Source organism: Apis cerana, linkage group LG12 (genome assembly GCF_029169275.1).
Source record: "Apis cerana isolate GH-2021 linkage group LG12, AcerK_1.0, whole genome shotgun sequence".
In the NCBI taxonomy this organism is placed as follows: domain Eukaryota; kingdom Metazoa; phylum Arthropoda; class Insecta; order Hymenoptera; family Apidae; genus Apis; species Apis cerana.
Window position 1 is genome coordinate 6,209,633 of NC_083863.1, and position 19,943 is coordinate 6,229,575.

General features: G+C 42.0%; 3 long non-coding RNA genes across 6 annotated transcripts in view; 2 read left to right on the forward strand and 1 right to left on the reverse strand.

Moving 5' to 3' along the window:
* Positions 1-11,573, reverse strand: part of LOC114576988 (uncharacterized) — a 28,344-nt gene extending 16,771 nt beyond the window's left edge. For both annotated transcript variants that reach the window (XR_009832118.1, XR_009832117.1), the window contains exons 1-3: positions 11,231-11,573; positions 2,206-2,395; positions 1,659-1,767 (exon numbers count right to left, since the gene is read on the reverse strand). This is a non-coding gene — a long non-coding RNA (uncharacterized LOC114576988). The remainder of the gene's footprint in view (positions 1-1,658; positions 1,768-2,205; positions 2,396-11,230) is intronic.
* Positions 11,574-11,666: 93 nt separating this feature from the next.
* LOC107993836 (uncharacterized) lies at positions 11,667-12,378 on the forward strand. Of its 3 annotated transcripts, none has more exons than XR_001765216.3 (3): positions 11,667-11,854; positions 11,926-12,079; positions 12,243-12,378. It is a non-coding gene; the product is annotated as an uncharacterized LOC107993836 (long non-coding RNA). The 3 variants fall into 3 exon arrangements; XR_009832153.1 differs by having other exon boundaries at positions 11,926-12,061; XR_003696644.2 differs by having other exon boundaries at positions 11,926-12,047.
* Positions 12,379-15,894: 3,516 nt separating this feature from the next.
* On the forward strand, positions 15,895-19,732 carry LOC114576987 (uncharacterized). The gene is made up of 2 exons (XR_003696641.2): positions 15,895-16,502; positions 16,754-19,732. It is a non-coding gene; the product is annotated as an uncharacterized LOC114576987 (long non-coding RNA).
* The last annotated feature ends 211 nt before the right edge of the window (positions 19,733-19,943 follow it).

The window sequence follows — 19,943 nt, forward strand, 5'->3', positions numbered from 1 at the left end:
TGAAACTGGCGCGAGCGCATCCCTCCGAGCAGTTCTTCCGAGAGGCGATGTGGATTTATTTTAAAGGGTCGCTTTTATAAATGACGAGTGTTGTTGCTCGCGGCGGAAAGCCGGGCAGAGGGAAGAGTGGTGTCGGCCGAGGGTCGAAAAACAGCTTTCCCCCTCCAAAACCCTTCTCTCCTCGATCCCACAGTCTTCAACCGGATTCAACCGGCAATTCGTTGCATAAATATCCTATTTTTTATATGTGTATATATATATATATATACATCCACGATACACCGGTTAAAGGTCTCGAAAAAACAACAGGGATGAAAGTGTTTCAGATGCTTTGTTTATTGGATCGGAAGAAAGGGGTTGACGGTTTATTAGGGTTGCGCAGGCGATTTAGGGATGAGTGAAATTTCGAATTGGCTCGAGTTGAACGAATAATCGGCCGTACCGGTCAATCAGGAGGAAATAGGGGCAAACAACGTTTGTTTGTCTTCGTTAATTTCCATGCCTGGTGAATTTTAAAAATTGCGCAAGGAATTCTAACTTACGAGGCACGATAAATTGCCCTCCTCCCTCTCTCTCTCTCTTTCCCCTTCCTCGTGAGCATGAAAAAAAAAATAAGGACGAAATTATCGTGGCGGAATCGATGAAAACGAGAGCAAATTTGCAGACTATATCGTCAAACTTGTCACGTAGTGTCGTAATTATGGGCGTGACCCGTGCCTCGATCCGATCGAACCAATCTTTGGGATGATTGATTTAATAGGTGGAGATATGGGCAGAGGCGGTAGAAGGTGTAGTAAACCTAATGCGGAATACTAATGTCCGTTGGTAACAGCGATTAAGAACCCGTCGAAGGGCCAGTTCAATCCAGAAAATTTGACTGAGTTTCTTTCTTTTTGCAATGAAAAAACGAAAGCGAATTTTTCGGATGTACAGAGGTTGGAAATTCGTTTCTTACCTGAAACGTTAATAATATTCCCTTCTTTGAAATTTCTCGTTTCACGTCGGAATGACGCAGGTATGTTGAATAAGGTATTTGAAGAATAAGCATAATTCGAGTCCATTTTATTACGTTTCTGCTAAACGGTCTTTTCGAGAGAGGAAGAAGAAGAGAAAGAGAGCATTTGCTTAACTCATTTTGTAAGGCGATGAGCCGAGCAGTCCGTTCTGCAAAGAGTTGAGCAAACGTTGCAGCGAGATGAAACGGAACTTGTGGTTCCGCGCAAAAACACGGCCGTTCCTTTTTATTTTTCGAATCTGCCGCTGATTCATCCTATATTCGAGAAGAACTTGGCACGATTTAACGAATGCGTTGTCGGCTCGCATCCTCGTTTACGATTGCCGCCCGTATTCGTGTTGGTGCGTAATTGTGTGTCAAGTAGGAGTCGACTTGTGGAAACCAAGGTGACGTAAGTTTGGCTTGAAAAATACGAAGAAGGAAAAGTTGTGAACAGCATACGCTACTTCTCCTCTTCCGTGATAAATATTGGATCATCTTTAAAAAAGTTTTCGTAATTTTAGAATTGTTCGTTTCGCACGAGAATAATTTTATTTCGAAACGTAACTTTTCTGTTTTATAAAATATTATTATAAATTATTATTGGATTCTACTTCGAATGGTCTCTCTCGATTAATCCTTTGAGACGATTTTTAAATATTACCTTTATTCGATTCTCGATTAATTTTCAATCAACCTCTTATTTTCATGTTAAAAATGATCCTTGCCACTTGGAACGACTCAAATCAATATCATCCTCGATCATCCTTGATCTGTGAAAAAAAAATAAGAAATTAAAAGAGTTTGGCATTTACTCGAAGGATTAATTACTGCAACAATATTGTTCTACGCGACAATGTTACTTGTAAATCCCTCAATTTCAAGCGGAGCAGATCTAATTCGAAGTTAATCTTTGCGAAAGCTGTGCTATTATAAGACGTTCAAGGGTGGGCGGTTTAACGCAAACACAAACTACGATCCCGGGCTATCCCTTCAATGTCTTTACAACAAACAGAATAATCCAGTGTGGATAGGCAGCTGTTCCTGTTTTTTTTAAAGATTCTCCCGGAATCTACAATAAAATACGACCGCCACGTGGCAAAAGAAATTCGATTCTGCGCTCGGGAGCAGCTTTTCTCTTTGAGCCGACGCCTGTGAAAAGATTTATGAAGGCTGGCCTTTAAAAAAAAAACAAGTAAGACGACTCTTACTTTCCTTCTTTCCATCTTTTCCACCTTGACATATCCTAACAAACTTATCGTTTCCTCTCCACCGAAATTCTCGTTTCCGATCCTGAAATTCGTGAATGATTAAGAAAAAAATGAAATAAAACGATATGTAACTGATAACGCGATGCGCAACTTTGCTTTTTTTTTTAATTGTTCCACGCTCTCAAAGAATCTGAAAAAGAGATACATATTAAAACGTTCGTTTAATCAACATTTAATGATTTTGAATAATTTTAAAAATCCTTTGGAAGAATTATACCATTCTGTCTCCTCTGTCCAATCTTACCAGAGAGATATATCCCAATAATCCTGGATGTTCGACAATCCACCAACTATCCACGTCCCGGAATCATCGGAATTTTACCGTAAGGATATTTTCTTTGTTCGCCAATTACGATCGATGTAATTCCATCCGGATTAATCCGAATTATTTTGATCGAGCGCTTCCGCCTACGATATTCTCGAGGGTTTAGTTATCCAAGCTCGAGAGATTGTCGAATAATTACTGACCTATAACTTGTTTGACGAACAACCGACGTAGCATTTACATTCCACACTGTTTAGACAGTGGTGGCTCGGCCATATAATTTCATCCGGGCACCTGAGAAGACGGCCTCCTCAGACGCGGTACACGGATTTCTCGGGATTGATATATGTGTACGGGTGTCGAACCCTTTCATTTCGAATCGACCCGGCCTATTAAGGAACCAAGATTTGCGCAACAAAGTGAAGAAATTAAACGAGTCCCCTTAAACGGCTACAATTATGCAATTAGACGGAATACTATATTTCGCCGGGGACTAATCATAACTATAAGAATAACTGCTCGAAATGATCTCGAAACTCTTGCCTTTGTCGCTCCAAGATTAAGGGGTTCCTAGGCTTTTTTCTTCTCTCTTTTTTTTTCTTTTCGCCAACATTTTCGATCTTTTAATGCTACACGCGATTCGAATATTAGAAAATTAAACGAACTTTGCTCAAGTGGTTATTATTATACTCTGAGAAACTGAACTCTAAGATTTTTCGACGAGCGAACAAATTATTATTTTTAACGCGGTTCGCTTCCACGAGAATATTGGACGGGATACAGTTTATGGTGGTGTAACGAGGAGGATAGAGAAGTATAAATGGAGGAAGAATAGAAGAACGGAGGATCGTTCCTTTTACTGACTCTTCGATTAAAAAAATTTCCAAACTTGTCAACGAATAATGGAATTAAGTAGAAGGTAGCCAATGCAGAATAAACGCTTCTTTGTTGCGATCTATTCCGAGCGAAAAAACAAGGATCTTACGGTGTTGAACAGCCATTTACAAGTATTTACTATCGATTCGAGGTAAGAATAAGAAGAAGAAAGAAGCCTCGGTTTTCCTTCGTTTTCCGGTCGCTTCGCTATCAAGCAACAACAAATCTATTAAAAGTTCGTCGAGCAGAACGACTCTGCCGCCATTGTTCGCGCCACTAGGAAGGTATCCATCTTCCAGCATATCCCTCGGCGCGGCAGAAGCGTGGTGGCGCGTATATCCGAAAACGTAGAGGCCACAAAAGAGCAAACTGATGCCGTAGACGATCACTTAAGTGTCACTAAAAGCGGTCGAGATCGTTTCGAGAATGGGACCTCCGTCGGTGTGGGGGACCTCCTCTCGTTTGCAGGTATACACTTGGAGAAAACCGTCATTCGAGCCGTGCCCCATTGTTAATTTCCCTATCCACAATGGGGACAGCTGAACGAAAGGACCAAAACATTGAGACATATCCCGTTGTTGCCTCTGTCACCGTCGACCCACCCAACATTATTACGAAAATATTTGAAACTACTCCTCCGCTTACCTGTGAAAGATATATCCCCGTATTGTGTCCCGAATCGCGAAACCAAACAACGTTTGCCAACTGAGAATCGATGAGAGATGGAGAGCGTGTGGAGAGCGAGAGGAAAACGAGATCGAGGAATCGAAAGATCCCTCCCTCTCTTTCTCCCTGTTGGAGATTTCGTGTAATTTCGACTCACGCGGCGTTCAGGTATCCCGTGGCAGAGAAATATTTGGAACACCTGCACGAATCGTCGTCGATGGATCGACTCGAGATGAGCGTATTGATGCGTGCCAGTTCCGCTATTATTTTTCATAAGGTAGTATCTTGCTTTTATATAAATAATGTGTCCTATTCTTTGATGCCGTGAAAACGTGTTGCAGAAAAAAGTACAAGAAATGTAATACCTATATACCTAAAATTTGTTTACCCCCGGTGATTTCATCGCTGAAATTAAGGAGGAATTTAATTTTCCATGATTTTTAATTTTTAAATTCTTGAAAATTCTTGACTCGCCGTGATAGAATCGTAGCGGTCCATCGATATATATATATATATATATTCATATGTACTACATCGATTAATCTGAATTTATCGGCAGACTGCTTTCAAAAATTTCATTCCGCCCAGTATCGATAACCACCAGTCAATAATTGTTGGACGGGACTGTTCGTTTGTTCCATCGGTGACGGTAATTGTATTTACGATTGATTGCAAATGAGAGGATTAAAAATAAAACTTTAACTAGAATTTATGGAAATTGAATCGAAATTACGAATCGTAATCGCCCAACCCGTTTCCCTCCATCGAATTTCCCTTTTATTTTATTTTTTTTCCCCTTTTTTTTTTTTTTTTTATTTCGTTCGCCCGGTTATCGAAAACATTTCCGCCGCGCCGGACTTTTTTTCCTCGTTCGAATCACGTTTTTGTAAATAAATAAATCGGGAGCCGCGTTAATGCAGTTGCGGGATCACGTCGAACGTTTCATTGGTTTCGTTCGAGGCGCGACATTGCGTGAAATTTCATTCCGTACACGGATTTGTTCAAGTGTAAGCATGAAAAAAAAAAAAAAATTCTTTTTTTTCTTTTTTTTCATTAATTATTCATTAATCTCGAGATCACAATTATTCAAACAGCTCTGTATGAATTTTTCCCATACGATAACGAACGATGATTCCATCTTTTTTTTACTTTCACCAGGGTTGTTAACTTTTACATTTATTTATTATTTATCATTTATCATGCTATCGTATTATAATCATTCGCAACAACCGTAGCGAAAATTAATTCGTGTAAAACGATAGAACGAAAGAATAATTATAGTTTCATAAATTTACTTTTTTATCGATAAAAAAAAATACTTTTACTTTATCCGTCGATTTTTACGCTGGCTATAATTATTACGACAATCATTAATCGTGATGACGAAGCATATCAATTTCTGTTATCAATAAAATGAATGTATAACGATGACGAAGAAATTCATATTATCATGATTAATATACGTATGTCGAGCAAAGTTTCTGCACAACCTATTTCCCTTAATTAGAAATGTATCTCGCGTAACGTATTCGAGGTTTGTCCTCGGGCATAAAGACGTAAGTTTCGGTAGTCGCGTAACAACGTGTCCGTAGGACTTCCACGAGAGTTTAAGATGGTGAAGCGAGAGAAAGAGAGATAGAAAGAGAGACAGAGACGAGGAGAAGAAGGAAATTTACAGAAGGGACGTTTCACCGCTGGAGATTTCGTATAATTTTGGCTCACGGGCCGCTCACGTTTCCTGAAAAATGTTTGGCACACCTGCGGCGTTACGTGATCACCCGCGGTGACACAATCCGGTGATCCGGCACCGGTGAGGTAGGCGTCGACTCTGAGAAACGACAATTTTCGAGACGATAATTGACACGCGCACAACTTTCACACGTAATACAATTTCAATTCCCTCGAAACACTACCTATATATCATTTCCTCTTTTTAAAAAACTTAACTTAACAAGTTAAAACAAAAGAAAAAAAGAAAAGAAGCGCACTATTTTTCCCCCCTCGATAAATCGACCAATCCTCTTATTAGCCCCAAATTTACTCGTACTCGACATTCGACGATATTCTCTGGAATTAATAACTCTCTAAGTTAACTGTACAGTCCATTTAACTAATGAAACTTCAGATTATACCTAAATATAATCTCTCGGCTATATAATTCGCTCGACGCACGATTCCACAAATTTAGCTTCGAACGAAAATCGTGGCCGAGTCAGGACGAATGAGGAGGAGGCGTGAACGCACTCCTCCCGCCGTGTCACAATTTGCATCGACGGCGGGGCGGCCGATAAACTAGCCTGCAATTTCATGCATACGTCATCAGGAAACTGGGTGGAAGAAGCGAGAATCGGTAAACGTCACGTTCGACGGTTACGTTCGACGTCGTGAAACGACGATCGTCGCCAAATTCGATCGGAAATTCGCCGCTGTCGCGCCACCCCTCCCCTCCGCCCCAAATCCACGCCGTGAATTTCCACGCCGCGAAGACGGGACCGGGTTATGTGGCAAGAATTATGCGTCGAAACCCGCCCCCTCCTTCTCCTCCTCGGTCCAAATCTCCGCGTCCAAGTTGCGAAGAGTTTGGAAATTGTGCGGAGACGCGGATCGATAGGGAATTGCAACGAGATTTGCGACGGCCGAGTACAACCGCGGCGCGTCCAATTCGAATAAACGTATCTATGATACAGGGAGGGAGGGGGTTATGGCGGGGAATGGCCGAGGCTAGGTGTGTGGGTGTGTATATCGGGTTCGTTTACCGTTAATATATTTGATTTTCGGGTAATGTAAATCAAGCTTAACTATGGGGATAATTGGGAACGCGTATGGTGAAACGGTAACACCTTTCCAATTGAACTAATTGGGAATTCTATTTGTTGGCGGGCCATATTGTTCGACGACAAAGGTTGTCCTGTTATGGTTACCGTTAATGACGTTTGCATTTGCCATTTGTCCGCGATGATGTCGATGAATGGCACGATACTCCTAATTGATAATCATATTTCGATCGGCGCGTATTTTTGCGGGAAAAGAAATCGGATCCAGGTTCGTAAAGAACCTGTTGTTATGGCTTGTTGTGACGTTAAAAGTGAAATTCACGTTGGTTGATATCAATCTGCACGTCGATCGAACAAGCATTAAATTTCTCCCGCTTCGAGTCTTTTTATTATGTCCGAATTGTTTCCCGATCCTCAAAAATCAAAAAACTCGAGGTTTGTAAAATAATATAATCGAGGAACGTAATAAAGCGTCAAACACGTCTCGATCGTATAAAAATCATTGTCTTCTCGCGAGAGAGATCAACTGAAGCGGTGGATTTTTTTGAACAACCGATTTATACAAAGCAGACCGAACATTAGGAGCCGTAACGAAGTTAGAACCCATGCGGTTGACGTATACGGAATTTGGAGCAAGTGGAATTTCGTGCAGAAAACAAGTGCAAACAGCCTGCATGCAACGTCCTTCGCGAGATAGCTGAAATTTTCCACCCCCTCTCTTTCAGTTTTAGTCGCGTTGGACCTATTTCTAAGCCGCGTTACGCCACGCTTCCGCACTCGGTGTAACGAGTTTCGACGCACTATATTCGAGATCGGTAAATAATTAAGGGACACTGCCGGTTACTGCCACCGGATCCACCCCATCCCATCCGACGATATAATAATTAATTCAAACACTAAACGTTGTAAACTAGTTTCCATTTTATCGCCAGCCGGTTTATGAATTTTTTACTCGGCCGGGAGTACGAGTTGAAAGCGGGACGTATCAATTTTTCCAAGAAATCGTTCCGCGCTCTTTCTAGCAACAACCCCTCATCTTCGCTCGATACAGTCTCTCCCTCTCCCTTGTCCACTTTTATTTAATTCGTTTTTTTCCTCTCCTTCTTCTTCTTTCTCTTCCTCCTCGCCTCTTGGTCGGCGCAAGCTGCACAACGGCCTCGGTTAGAAATTTCATTGTGCCGCGGAAATCGATGTGAAAAGGTGGAAAATGAAAAACGACGTCGTGGAAGGAGGGAGTCTTGGCGCTCTCGCAGCTTTGAACCATCTTAAAAGCCGTTAAATACCTCGCTGGAATCGCCTTTATGGCTGCCAATGATTCAGTATTTACGCACAATGGAGGAGGAATTGGCTTCCACGGACCCCACCCGTGGCCAGGCCGCTGTAGGAGGTCTGAAAAACTTTTTACCCGCGAAGAGAGAAACGTCCTCCCCGTATCCCTCCATCGTGACACGTGAAACCCATTTTCCGCGCGTGACTCTTCCGTAACCGAGCGGCGAAACGTGCGTTTTCCCTTGTTTCTCCCCCTTTTCCGTTTCCTTTTCACCACCGACCTTGACTAATTCGAGAAACCGGCCATATGTTGCCTTCGTAAGTCCAAAAATCTATCGTATCGATAAGTTTTAATCCCATTCTTCCCCTTTTCCCTCATCCACGGGTAGTTTCGATTTAGACCCAGTTTTCGACCCCTCTCTCCCCCAATTTATTCCAATCAATTAATTGGAATGATCGATTTTACGAATATCGTTAAGAGCGTCGTTCTTAAACATTGATTCCAAAGTGAAAACTTGTGACCCAGGTACAAGATGCATAAATGAAAAGGCGCATTAATGCACGAGGAATACACCCGGAATAGAGAGTATTACTAATTACAGAGATCTCCGCTCGAGGCTTTAATAAGCTACTTAAAAGTGGTACTAACGAATGAAGTTGAGCTTGGTCGATGGAAATTGCCATGGTTAATTTTAAATCACCCACGGCCACGCTTCCTCTCCGTTCAATTTCCTCCTTTCTTAATTCTAATCGTTTTTAATTACACCCGCGGTGAAAAATTCAATCTTCCCTTTCGTCACGCGTTTATATTTACAATAAGTGGAGGGGGAGGAGGAGGATTCGTGTAACGGGTCGTGAAACGGGGAACAATGGCCGGCGAGCAATTTAACACCGGTTATTATCGCGTCACGCGTCACCAAGGACGCAGAATTTCGCCGAGTTTTCCTGAAATTACCCACTCGACGCGGTGTGTTTCGAACTGGCATTTCAATTCTAGGTCCTCGAGAGGTCTGGGCTACGCCGTTGGACTCGAGTGACCTTATTCCCTAACAAGTTTGTTGAAATGTCGCCGCTTTTGTCATGGCTTGGCTTAAAGTCGTCCCCTCCCTTTGTTCGAGCGAGCTGATTCAAGCTATCGTGAAACCGTGGGAAGAGAAAGAGGTGGAAAAAGAGAAAGAGAAAGAAAGAGAGAGGAAGGAGTCTTCTCGATCTTGTTGGCGCAATTTTTAACGAGGTTACATTTTTGGTGATGCACATCCGACCGTTTATATCACGACTCAGCCGCTCATTTTACTCAACGCTTTTCGAGTTTATGACTGGGGAAGTAATATTGTGCCCGGACGTAGAAATGCTTGCTCGCGAAATAGAACACGATTTACGAACGAATTAAATTGTAAGGCAAAGGAATTGTTAATGTAAATCTTGCCCTATCGCGAGCCACGACTACGAAATCTTAAGTGCAATCAGCTTAACGAATAAACAGTTGAATTCTTTCGTGAAACTCAGTGTGTCTACTCTTCCTAAGATATTACGATAATACTTTACTCCTACGTTAATCCGACTGAATAATCAGATATTCTTTCACGTAATAAACACATCCATATCCGAAAATTATTTTAATTCGCGATACTAAAATTCACACTATCAATTTTACCCTCCATTATTATTCCCACCACGTAATCCTACCAATCATTTTCAAAATAGAAAATTAACACGATAAATCCGATTGATTCGTACTGCTGGCTTCGCAAAATTCACCAACTCGCGCCGATCGGACGTTTATCCGGATATTTATGGACGCGTGTCCTGCGATCTCTAAACGCGAGACATTCAAATGAGACACCCGAAACGGGTCTCGAAACGGGCCACGGCGAATGGCGGGCTTTTAGGCTGACCTTATCCCCCTCCCCCCTCAAAGGGTTTATTGAAATGTCATCGGTTGAACTATGGTCCGCGGAAGGAGGTCCTACAATGGTCCTCGATGACAAGGGAGGTGATAAAATATTGATTGCACGGTCCTTTTCCTTTTCCTTTTTTTTTTCCTGTTCACGGGGGCGCAGGTACGGAGGTGAGGGGAAGGGAGAGATCGTTGGTCACGATGAGAACGACGAGCAGTAGCTCGATATTGACAAAGCCTCGCGTTCTTTATGAGCGACACGGGCATTACTCTTTCCAGGGTGAGTTATGAACCGGCATATGTTATCAGGGACCGTATTTCGCACCTGTTCACGCATTTTTCTTCGGCGTGTAACGGCTCTCGAAAATCGTTGCACGCAAGTCGAGACAATCCGCGGGATAACGAGACCGTTGCATCGTTGTTCAACGATTGGACAGGTAATGAGAATTATGTTATTAGGGATGATAAGCCGGCCTCTCGTCCCGATTGCTTTATCGATTATGCAATTAACTCGCGTTATTTTCATCATAATCGATATATTATGGCGAAAATGGCTTTCGATCTATGAAAATTTTTCGATGATACGTTTTTTTGAGAGGAAAGAAAGAGTAACGAAAAGGCAATGAGCGTTCGGTGACCGTTTAGAAAAACTCGTAAAATGGTTCTGATTCGAAATATGCGCACGGTGGATCTCGATTTTTGTAATTTTAATTGTGCGAAACGTGATATCATTATTCCATGATTTAAAAAGTATTGTAAATGTTTGGAAAAATTTGAAAGGAATGTATTTAGTGTTTCTTTTTTCTTTTTTTAAAGTAACTTTTTAGATATTATATAGGAATCGGTTTTTCCATTCTGTAAACGAAATTATGTTACACGTGAATGAAACTATGAATAATATTTTTGCACGCGATATTTAATTAAATATACACACGAGTTTTGAAACCACTTACGCTAATCATTTTAACTGTGTACTTCTTGCAATATTTACATTTTACGTAAAAAAAAAAAAAAATACTTTCACGAATAACATTACGTTTACTGTACTATGTAAAAAAAAACTTCAAGTTTTTACGCGATCATTTATTTTTTCTGTTATCGTGGAACTCTATTGCGTTTATATTTAAAAAGAAAAAAGAAAACACTACTATTTTAATTAAGTATTATAAACGAATACTTTTTACACTATACGATAACTTAAATGTTAAAAATACTCACGAATCCTTCTCCTTCCATTTACTTCAAATTTCCATTATCACAACAAATTTTCGAACAATATCCTCGTTACGTTTCTTCCAAAATTGAAGCAATTCACGAATAAACACCAGAAATAAACAAAAAAACAAGACGAAATTATCACACGCACTAATTAAATTATCACTTCGAAAGCAAAGATCACGGGAAAGAAGACAAGGAAATTCCAACGCAATTTCACTCAAGCTCCTTCTACGCTACGTATTCCGTCGCGCGCAATAGAAATCTTTCGACTAAACTTTCGTATAAACGGGAACGTTCTCGCTCCGTCGAAATGTAAACACGACAAAGTTTATTATTATTCGTTCGCGATAATAACAAACGCGGACGAGGTGTCGCCGGCGTTTGTTTATTATTTCCTCGACTAATCCTCGAAAGTCGAAGCGGGCCTGCGCCGACGAATTGTACATTCCGCTCGAGACGCCTTTCGAACTCAGTCGATTTACAGCCGGAGGACCGTTTAACACGTTATAGAACACGGTTATACGGCGTTATAATTAACGCACGAGGATGCAAACTCGTACTTACGGACGATTAATTAAACCGCACACAACGGCGCCCGCTCTTGGGACTCGTAACGGCCGCATTGTAATGAAATTGTGTTTCCGATGATAAAGATACCAGCAGTTGCTTAACCCGCTGTTCCACTCCTTTCATAGATTATCGGCCAGCCTGTATTGTCGTGGCGGCGCGTGGCGAATACCGAATATCGGAATCTGGAATATCGAGCTGGTGGAACGGGATCGATAATAAAGAGTGTCGTTCGTGCACGAGGAACGAGGTGAATGGTGAAAAGTGAGCGTTGTGTAGCGAGTTAGTAATGCTGATCCTTTGATCTTTCAATTTTCATATTGGTATTTCGTTTGTTGTTCATTATATTGGAATCTCGTGGTAAACGAAGTGGAATAGGAAGGATATTTGGGGATAGAATTTTTTCGTTGCTAATTATATATAATTAATTTTTAATGTGTTACAGTTATTTTGGAGGAGAGAAATCTGGATGAGACGTAACGTGAATATGAAAATTGCAATAACGAAGTGGTGGAGAAGAGCTGAAAATGGATATTCTGGATATTCCATGGAACAATAAATTGATTAATTCATTCTAAAAACGTCATTAATTTAATCGATGATTATGACAAATATGAATAGACGAGCCATATATAGTCACGATAGTCTACCATGGAGATCCTCGACTTCCGTTTTAAATCCTCAATTTCACCGGAATCACTTCTGTGAATAAGAAACGTTTAAATATGAATACTTTTCCTCGATTAATTATGGAAATGTGTCGTGAGACGTCGTCTTACATTTAATAGCGATGCGAATTAATATCGCGTCCTTTCGTGCTCGCTGCAACCCGAAGAAAATTGAAAAAGAATCTCGTTACACATCGTCCTCTTCATTTTTTCTCTCTCCCCCCCCCTCTCTCTCTCTCTCTCTCACTTTCTGTCTTTGCGGAGCCATCGTAAGATTTCTATTAAACTGTAATCGTTGTTTCTGAGTGGAAAAAAAGAGAAGGGAGAATTAGTTGGCGCCCATTGCTCGCGCTTAAAAACGTAATTTCATCTTATCGATCCCGAGGCAATTACCGTCACTGTTATGTTTTTCTCGTCAAACGCGTATAATTTCTGCAACTCGAAGAAAGATCCATCCATTTTTTTCAATTATATCTATACACGTTGGCACGCGAAAGTATTTGAATAGGATTCTTATTCTTTCTTCCTTTTTTTTCTTTTTATTTTTAACGAGACTTCTCAGGTATATTTCGAGGCAAAATTTTATTTAATTATAGAGAGAAAGAGAGAGAGAGAGAAGATATTTTATACGCTTGGAAGGAATCTCAAGTTCAAAGCCCACCAATGATGATTGGTTAAACACGATTTGCATTCTCGAACGTGTGAATTCTTCGAAATTCCACTAGAAGGTGGATTTATTTCCTTGCAGGTCAAACGGCTTTATCTTTCCTATTTCAATAAACAAGATGCTAAAGGACCAGACCACCCTGTATACATGGCAAAAATCCATGCTTTCGTTCGTATACCTGGATGGAGGATGGATGGTAGGGGCTCGTCCGAGTTAATTCATGCCCTCCAGGACAGGGCCAGATGGCAAAGATAGAATGCTTTGTGGCATTCCGATGTTTTCCACCAACACCGCTTGGTATAAGATTAATAGAAATTTCGACGAGACGAACGTCGTTGAATCGTTCACGGCCTCTTTGTTAAACCGAACCGCGGATTCGGAAGATGCCTCTTAAAAACCTGGCACGTACATACATTATGCATTAGGACACCGTGTCCTGGTTTCGTGCTTGAAAATAATTAGAAGGGAAACGAAGGCTTCACATATACGCACGCGTGGAATTATTACATTTACTCTTACACGAATTTTCTTACTTCTATCTTCTATCCTCGAAATGTTGCGTTTAAATTTTTGATATTTCTCGTATTTCGATAATCGGCCGATAAGTCGACAATGATCGTCTTATGAAACGTACATTGGGCGATAATTTTTTAACACCGTTCCGTATCGCGACCCAGACGGAATAATCGAGTTTCCATCAGAGATCTCGCCGCTGCCTCGGTTATCGTGGAAATCCCTCGGCCAGGATTCGTCGTTTCCCCCGCCTCGTGTCAAAGGAGTGACGATCGTGGAAAGCTTTGTCAGAAATACCTCGACCCTCCTCCACTTACCGCTCCTACTACCGTCTCACCTATTCACCACCACGCGCTCAATCGAGCACACCACCCTTAAACACTTACACGTACACAAGCGCACGTGTTTAGGTTTCGCATAGGTGTATATAGGCGAAATATCCGCGTTCGGTGGAGATGGTGGTAATATTTGCGCGGTCCTGACAGCAAGACAATGAGCCTCGATCCGACACGCGATATACAACACCCTCCGGTTCTCTATCATCCACGATTCACCCTTGAAACCCCCACTTCTTGTTATGGTACACCCGTCCAGACGCATCCAACCCTCGCGGAGAAAAACAGAAGGGGGTGAAAGGACAAAAACAGAGAGAGGGGGGCGGAGGATTGATGCCTGACGGTAATCCTGAATTGTAAATTAATCCATCGACCTTTCGAGATTAATTTATACTTGGGCCGGATTTACACGCGCCTCCTCCATCTAAGTCGATCGATACGTGGCCGCGTTTCTCTATTTATTTTAGTTTAATCTTGCCACATCCCCGATTCCCATTTTCCATTCTCGAATATTTGCGCGATGACTGATGAGGGGGGCCCCGAGATAATAAGTTTCGACCGGCGAAGGTGTTGCGCCTGAGGATCGGTGGCCAATTTCGTTTTCCCACGGTGCCTTTTATTTGTTTACCCAGGTATTCGCGCGTGGAACGACGCTTAACGAGGATACATAACGCAGTAATACGTGATTTCGTGTGTAAAGGGGACAGATTTTTGATTTTCCCCGTCCAAGCTCGTAAATTACTCGTTTAGGGGATGATACGTAATTAACGTGACGTTAATTGTACCATCACCCTCTAGTAAACTTTAGTATTATCGATCGTGGACGAGCGACCAGCCTACTTAAAAAACTATTTAAAAAACTTTACTCTACGCAAGATAACGAATCAAAAATTGGAAAAATATCTCCTTCGAACGATCGTAGAATCTCTGTAAAATAAAAAACAAAAAAAAAATCACATTAATCCATTTCTCTTCCAACAATGTTTCCGTTCGTCTAAGTTTCTCCACGGAGCACGAAGCGATTCCAAAGATTAGCACTGGGACGAAGCAAGGAGGGATCCGATTGGACGGGTCAACCGAGGTGAAATGCACGAGCGAGACTTAACCGGCGGGGATAAGTAGCTGTCACTTCCGTTGCGTCAGTGTCTTCCGTTTGCCAGATCCGTGGGGGGAGGATGAACGTATCCGGGACAATCTGGCGCGCAAAGGCCGGCAAACCCGCAGCTTTCACGGCTTCCCGACAAATTGCGAAAAGAATGATGTATTGAGCCTGTAAACGGCGCGACGTCGAAGCAAGGACCTCCCACAGCAACGTCCACACCCCGGAACCAGGTCTTCTTACGTCTCGTCTGGAGACGAGGCCGGAACGTCTGCCCGCAGCAACCGCCCATTACGCCCATTGTATTCCATGGGAGGAAACAGTCGGTCCGGGACACGTAGTTACCCTCCCCTCACCACTATTTCCACTTCCCTCCAACGTTCCTTCCACCGGGGGTCACAATTACATTTTCACGTTTCCAGGACATTGGACTCGAGGGTTTTGGAGAAGGAGTGGCCTCTCGCGGTCCGTAAGTAGACGAGCGAAACAGAGATGGACGGGGAGATAGATACAGAGTTTTGGAGAGATTTCTTCGGTGATTGGGAACAACCTGCGGTTTATCTCTTTAACGATCTTTTGTAGTTGGAGAGACGGTGGACAGGAGGAGGGGCGAGTTGGAAATTTGCCGCGTATCGGGCCAGATTGTATCGATCTTGAATGCTAATAAGAAAATAATTCGAGCCTTGGAAACGGGTGGGTGCAATTCGGTGTGAAGCAATTTGTACTCGGCCTCCCTTCCACCGATTATCTTACGTAGCTTCTTTCCTTTCCTTTCTCTTTACGATTATTCTTTTTCAGGTTCATAAGATTAAAATCAAGTTAACACGAAAATCTATAAAAGCGTTGTACACTGACAGTTTCGTCGCGGGGAAGTTCCATTCTTCGGAATCATTCGCGAGGATGGAAAAAAAATATTTCTTCGTAAAAATATCACTTCGTCGAGAAATCCTAGACTCTTCTGTTCGTCCTCTGGTTGGTTAAAAAAAGAAAAAAAATGTTTTAAAATCTTTTCTATTCTACGCGCGAGACCCTAATTGCTGGGGGGGAAGAGGGCACGTATAAATCAGGATTTTACGGTGGTCAGGATGGTGGTCACAACGGATGACACCGAGGTGTTACCAGTTGACAAAATCTCTCGAGACAGTGGGATGGTGGGAACGAGGAATTCCGATTCTATGAGCTGTGATCACCAGAAGACACGTTGGAAGAAACCCGCCTCTCTCGTCACGCTCGCTTCCGCCATAATTCGGTTCGGCCGACAGCTCGGAATGTTTATACCTTGTGGATACTTTACCTGGCCAAGAGATGCTTTAAACCTGTGATATATAAACGAGTGGTCGACTAATCCCTTCCACTCTTCTGCGGGCCCACCATCTCTTCGGGTTCACCATCTCTTCGAAAATAGCTTCTCTTTGAAATATATGTAAATATATATCCGGGAATAATGTATAGGCCGATATCGTTATCGCCATTATCATTTTAAATATACCCAACTGGAAGTAAAAATATATATCTATTAAGTGTATTATATTCAAATGAAATCTGGTTTGAGTTTCCAGTGGTTGATTACCAATGATTCCAAGTTTATCGGCCTGTGCATTATTGCAGACAATTGAATATGTTTAAACCGTGTTTTAAAAATATTAATCTTTTTTTATCGAATATTTATTGTAGATAATCATTTTATCTTTCCTTAAGAATTCGAAAAGAAGATTTTCTTCCCGTAATTTGAAGATTGTTATAAAGCAGTTACGCATCATTTAAAAGAAGAAAGTTTGGCTTTAACGTCACTAAGTTAATAACGGTACTTTTTCCCTTTTTTTACTTTCGATCCCTAAAGAGAAATTACGCGAGACTCTGCATTACAGACATCGAATTGCTGAATATAAAAAAGCATGGAATAATTCTAAACCCATTAACAACAGTGCACGCACGCATTTTCACGAAATTTATTTTCGACGCGTGTTTCTCAAAAAAAAAAAAAAAAAAATAAAACAAACTTGACAAACAGCTCGCTGCATTCGCTGACCTGCGCGCTCAATATCCAGCAAGAAAATCGTATTCAAATTCCTGAGCACACTTAAAGCAGAGAAAATGTCTAAACCCATTACAACAACCCGCGCGTATTTCCATAAATTTCACTTTTGACGGGCGTTTCTTAAAAGGAACGAAGTTTCCATAAATTGCGCGGGGCGATAAATTAGATCATCATTAGCCCGTAATTTACAGAGGAGGAAACGCGTATTTCGTACGTATACCAATACGAAAACACGTTTCATAATCACGTTTGCGTTTTCTTGTTTTCAGAGAGGGGAAACGCCAACCGCTTGACGCTCGGTCGCGGCATTATTCAGAAACGTGTGTTTCCGCGTGTTTCTACGTGCTCTCGTTAATCCTGTGATTAATGCTACTTTTGCAACGCGCCCGGCGAAAGAGAAGCCGCGCTGTAACAACGGAGTGGGCCAAGTTATCCGGGCAAAAGCGAGGCCAACAAACACCGCTGCTTTGTGGCAATTACTTTTAAATATACTCTTGACGAGATGGCCGCTCGCTCCACCGCGTGTACAACCTCCACCTTCGTTGGTTAAAAGTGCACCAAGGATAGGAGGGTGGTTCTCTTCACCGCCGAGAAACGCCAACGTTGGAGGACGCAACAACCAATTGTGTGTACGTATGAGAGAGGGAAAGAGAGAGAGAGCCTTTCTGGAAATTAAACTCATTGAGAATCTAATTTCGAGTAATCAACCCTTCGCCGGCTTTCCACCTATACTTTCCGAGGACTTGTTTCCTTTCACCGCCCTGTATATGTATATTCTTCGTTCCACAACTCGGACAGCTGCGGGGGGGGAACGAATGCACGTGTAATTAACCTAACGACGCAAATGATATAAAGGAATCGTAGTATATCCCGGAGGCGTGTTGTTCCTTTTTACCTTACAAGAGCGGGAATAGTTTCGAGTTTCCGTTCTTTTTCCGTAATTTGAACCGCGGTGCACGATTACCACCGGGGCGACCGATAACAGTAATTATCGTCCCGGGAATATACGCGGGAATCGGATATCGTCGATAAAAGAATAATTCAGGTGAATTTGCCCTTTTGTACGTACGCACGCATCCAGTTATTGATCGAAAAGTAATTAAAATGTAATAGTACAAACAGAACGGATGGAAACCGGCCGGATATAAATCAAATATTGATTCGTTAAATACGCCGATTTTCATTCGGGGGAGGGAGGGGGGTGGCTCACGTTAGGATCACTCGCGATAACGATTCCTTTGTTCGATTCTCGATGGTGGTGATGATGGCGCTCCCGTGTTAATGCGTCCACGATTAACGCGATTAAACCCGGATTCGATCCTTTCTTTTCGATTAACCATTGGGAGGAAGACGAACGGTTAACGATGGCCGGCCGTTCACGTTCTATAAAGCCATTATATAAGGAGGAGGGTTAAGCGAATGCGCGCCGTGATTCCTCGGGACATCCTCGCACCGTTCTTCGTTACACGGCTAATAAATAAGATGTACGCGGCCGCTTGCTCGCGCGGTACAACATCATGGCGGCGTGCACGGCGCGATTTCAATATTCCCGTCCCGAACTGGTATTTGTATCGGGCGGGTATACACGCGACAGGGCCGATTCGTAATAATTTACAACGGAGAATTAATTTTATAGAAAGGGAAACGGGTGTGTATGCGGCGTCCACCTCATTTACATAACATGAATAATTATTAATAGTTCCTCGTTCGACCTCTCTCTCTCTCTTTCTCTCTCTTTCGCTCTTTCTGTTCGTGAATCGATACAGGATTCCTTTTCACGTGTCCGTCTTAACGTGTAACGCTTAACAACATCGTGGAGTGAATTTATTGGAAGAGAAAGGGAAAGAGAAATTGGAGATTTGTATTTTGTATTTGTATTTGTATACAACTCGGATCCCCTAATTTATATTTCCACAGTTTCAGAATCATTGGTTCTTCTCGCATCGAGCGTTTCGCGGTTTCATCGTGTTTCGGTTTGAAAAAGAATATAAACGCGGACGTTTCGGAGAGGAATAATTGCATATCGATATACGACGCATAAAACGACGGCAATAACGCCTAATTGAATAACGAGAGGGAGCGCGCGCCAGGATATTGTTGTATGGGATATGGGTGAAGTTGAGCGTGCATTATAGAAAGGTCAAACTGGGAAACGGTTGGAAATGATTCGCAGACAACGATAATATCGTTTAACGGTTCATCGAATATCGTAATCAACAATTGAACAAGATAATCACGTAACGATATTTAATTACCTGCGCATTATCGTGGCGCAAGCCCTTACAAAACGAAACGTGACAACCGGGCCGGTCTCTGCTCTTTCACCCGCCCCCTTTCCGCCTGATTTGTTTTGAATATTTTAAATCCACGGCCGGGATAGCGCATGATTATGCGGTTAAATAATAATAACGCTTATCTTTTGTACACGTGTCATCGATGTTTCACATCCGCAATTGATGATCGCCAATTCGATTAAGCAAAAAGGTTTCGAAAACTGACGTTTCATATTTCCACGTTTCGCTTCAGCCACTTCGGTCGGAAACCAATGATTAATTTTCTTCGTAACGGCATCATCAACGATGCGAGTTAATTCCGATGGATCGACTCTTCCGGAGACAAGAAAAAAAAAAGAAAAAGAAAAAAGAGAAACCTTTTTGAGAAATTAAATAATCAACCTCCTCGAGAAACCCGAAAAAACGCCGAAAACGGTTTCTAACTCTATTCAATATTCCCTTCCGCTGTTTAATTCCTTGGTAAATTAAACCATCGACCTCGATTTGAAAATTTCTTAATTCACCGCCAAAAGCTATTACTTCCCGGCCAACT